This window comes from Giraffa tippelskirchi, chromosome 2 (genome assembly GCF_054371585.1).
Source record: "Giraffa tippelskirchi isolate mGirTip1 chromosome 2, T2T-mGirTip1v1.2.pri, whole genome shotgun sequence".
NCBI lineage: Eukaryota > Metazoa > Chordata > Mammalia > Artiodactyla > Giraffidae > Giraffa > Giraffa tippelskirchi.
Window position 1 is genome coordinate 188653186 of NC_137276.1, and position 4418 is coordinate 188657603.

Here is a 4418-nt window from a genome sequence, read left to right on the forward strand (position 1 = left end):
ACAGCATAGCGCAAGTAAAAGTATTATTGGCCTGAGCATCTGGTGACCTTGGTTCTAACTAACACAGCTTTCCACTGGCTGTGTGATCTTAAGTAAGTGAAGGTCTGATCCAGCTCCAAATTATACGAAGGTACCCTATGTCCTGGATCTTCCCAGATTAGAATCCCTTAAGTAAGGGAACCACTCCAGAATATGTAGAAGTTATTTCACCAGAAAACTTGCACATGTCATGTACAAGTACAAACTGTAGGAATGAATTCATTTCAACTCAACACTTACTGAGAACCCATCGGGTGGCTCAAGGAGCTCCAACACTGAGCTCCTTTTATGGCACAAAGTTTTGGTGCCATAAAATTATATAAAGTTACATACACTACAGTATGAAAACACAGGACAGTAGTAACTTCCACTAAGCCTCGAGTAATAATAAAGATTTAGGTCAGGAACTTTCTGGAAGATGAGGACACCACAAAACATGAAAAACTAACTGAAGGGATATTAGTCTGAGCTGAAAATAAGTCATCCAAGTTGAAGTGGAGTCCAACAAGATGAAGCTGTTATTTTTAAACTGGTGAGGAGATACCAATAGTAAAACTACACGCGAGGATTATCAGCGTATGATCTTGAATAGACCATGTACGTAAATAAGATTACATCAGGACAAAAAGTACTAAGATAAAACTGGGAAACATTAACATCTAAGGGACAAAGATGGTGATGAAAAAGTGGTCAGAGAGATGGTAAGATCAAGGTCACGTTGATGGTGTTGCATTTCAAAAGGCCAAATGGACAGGTCTGCAAAGAGATCACCAGTAATCTGACAGAGAAGTGTCACAAATAGTGAGGGGGAGAATCTGGCTTCAAGGATCTGAAAAGTAACTGAAAGATAATAATTAGTACAAATGACTCCATTAAGTAACTAGGTGAAAAACAATGAGTTTTTTACAGATGGCATGGTTTTTGTTTTGAGTGAGAAACTTTGAGAATGATCCTACAGACAGAATATTAAGAGTAACAGCACAAAAAGGAATACATTTGAAAAATTTATGTGAAAAAGAGCTAGGACCACAACACTGCCCCTTGCCCACCATAGTCCATTCTTCCAGATTCATACTCATTTGGTGAACTATGAACTAGCTACCAAGTAATCATTGAACAGGAGGTAACGTTCTCACATGTATGTGTTTTAGTAATTTGACTGTAGATCTGGGGCCAAATTTTCTACTTCCTGATTTTAACAAGACCATTTTATCCCTAAAGTGAATTTTCTTCAACAACTACCTTTTCCTTATCCTCCAGTCAAGAATCTCCACTCAAGAAGAAATGAAGATAATTTGACAAGACACTGTGACACAAAGATATACAGCATAAAAGGTAAAGGCCCGTACTAAGCCTGCTACCCTGGCAATATGTTTTGGTCAGTGCAGACACCACAGAACACATTTCTTTTCCCTTTTCCTCTCTTGGCTTTCATCAAACCCACTCACGACCAAAACCTATACAGCAGTGCTTAAGGAGCAGCATGAAAGACTTAAAAAAAAAAAACAAACCCTAGTGCCAGTGTAGCAGAACATTCATTCAGAAACCTTTTTCACTTAGTGTACTTTGCACAGACCTAACTTGGTGGCAGCAAGGAGTCTTTCCCTAAATACCCATTTGATGTCACAATATGACAACTATTCAGTCATTTTAAAACATGGAATGTTAGTAATTTATTAATTTGTAACCAATGCAACACCTATTATCTGTTAGCTCTCAACTTCAAACACCTGGGCTAGAGTCAAGTCACATTTTCATGACTGACTGCACATCCTGATTTATTTCAGCATGTTATCAAGCTTGTGAGGGAATCAGTTCCATTAGCTAAATGTATTACCTTAACTAAACTGCAGGTGAGATATCCAAAATGTGACAGCATACTTCAAAGTATTAACACAAAAAAGCATCATTGCCTAACTCACTGAAAGTCAGGGAGTGAAAGAATGACAGTTAACACCTTTTTCATGGCCTTATATTGCAATGTTCTTCCAATTCAGGTGGTCCAAGTTCAAGGTTCATTTTGGTCAGATACCATTTTCTTCAAGGTGAAATCAGAGACTATGTTGCCACTTAGTTTCTAAGAATACAAACAATATTACTTCCTAATAGGAGATGCCTACTTCATTTCCTTTCATAGTCTTCAAATGCACCAGAAGGCAAGATGACCTGATAATAATAAAAGGACGATACGCGCATTTAGTGATGAAATACAGAAACAGGTTTTAGAATCCATCTGCTACTATCTGTTGTAGGAATCCTATATAAAGGGAAAATGTCTTTTCAAAGAGGAAATCAAGAATACTTTGAGATGTATAAAAATAAAACACAACATTCCAAAACCTATGCAATGCAGCAAGCAAAACAGTTTTGAGAGTTAAGTTTATAGCAAAACAGTCCTACCTCAAGAAGCAAGAAAAATTTCAACCTACATCTAAAATAATTACAAAAGAACATACAAGGCCCAAAGTCAGCAGAAAGAAGGAATTAATAAAGGTCAAAAGCGAAACAGAGACCAAAAAAACCAGAATATCAATATGCCAAGAGTTAGCTGTTTGAAAAGAAAACTGACAAGCCTTTACCCAGGCTCTTTAAGAAAACGGAACCCAAATGAAAGAAACGGAAGAGGAGAAATTAGAACCTGTATCACAGATAAAAAAAAATTACATGCAAGAAAACAAAAACAATTATATGCCAATAGGAAAACCTAGTAGAAACATAAATTTCTAGACATGTACAATCTTTCAAGAATGAATCAAGAAACTGATAATCTAAACAGACCAATCAGTAGTAGTAAAATTTAATTAGTTATCAAAACTCTCAGCAAAAGTCCAGGACTGGTCAGTTTTACAGGGGAATTCTACCAAACATAAAAAAGAGCTAATAACTATCCACAAACTACTTTTTAATTTTAAACATTTTTAATTACTTTTAAATTGAAAAGGAGGGAACAGTCCCCTAAATTCATTCTATAAGACCAGCATCACCCTGATACCAAAATCAGACAAACACAACACACAAAAAGGGAATTCCCTAGCAGTTCAGTGGCTAGAATTCCACTCTTCCATTGTGGGGGGTCACAGGTTCGATCCCTGGTCAGGGAACCAAGACCCTGCAGTCAGCACAGCACAGTTAGCCAAAAAAAGAAAAAAAGATATCATATAAAAAATTTGAGGCCAATGTCTCTGATGAATATAGATGTAAAAACCCTCAACAAAATATTAGCAAACTGAATTCAACAATATATAAAAAGATCATACACTGTGATCAACTGGGATTTATTCCAGGGATACAAATTGTTACTTTCATGATGAATAAAAGGTGACATTCAAAAAGGTGAAATAACAGCCCTAAATATGCACCTAATAAGACAGCTTCAACATACCTGAAGCAAAATGAAAGAACTGTAATGAGAAACAGACAAATCCACAATTATGCTCCAAGATATCAACACCCCTCTGCTAATAACTGACAGAAAAATTAAGACAAAAAACAACTAAAGATACAGAAGACTTAAAAACACTATCACCCAATGTGACTTAATTGACATTAATACACTCTACGTATAACAGCAGCCAGATACACATTCTTTTCAAGGGCACATGGAACATTTACTAAGATAGAACATAGTATGGGCCATAAAACAATCTCATAAAACAAATTTAGAAGTATTTAAATTATACAATGTATGTTATCTGGCCAGGCCACAACGGAATCAAATTAGAAAGCAACAACAGAAAGATCTGGAAAATCTCACATATTTCAAAATTAACATAAATAATCCTTAGATCAAAGAAAACATTAAAAGGGAAATAAGACAGTATTTTAAACTAAATGAAAATGAAAATATATCAAAGATTTGGGATGCAACTAAAGCAATACTTAGAGGGAAATTTATAGCACTAAAATAACTCTATTAGAAAGAACGAAAGGGCTCCAATAAACCTAAGCACCCACTTTAAAAAATTAGAAAAGGAAGAGCAAATGAAACGCAAAGTAAACAAAAGAAAAAAGAATAAGAGCAAACCTTAATATACTATGGTCAAGTGAAGTTTATCCCAGAAATTCAAGGTTGGTTTACCATTCCAAAATCAATATAATTCACAAAGTATAAACATAGACTAAAAAAGGAAAAAGATGTTTGTCTCAATAAAGGCAGGAAAAGCATCTGAAAAAAATCCAACATCCTTTCCAGATAAAAACTCTCAGCACACTAGGAACAGAAAGGAATTTCCCCAATCATAGAGGGCATCTTTGAAAGACTAAATGCTTTCTCTAAATCAGGACCAACACAAATACGTCCATTCACGAGTCTATTCAGAACTGTACTAGAGGTTCTAGACAATGTTACAGGCCAGAAAAATTTAAAAAAAGAACCAGAC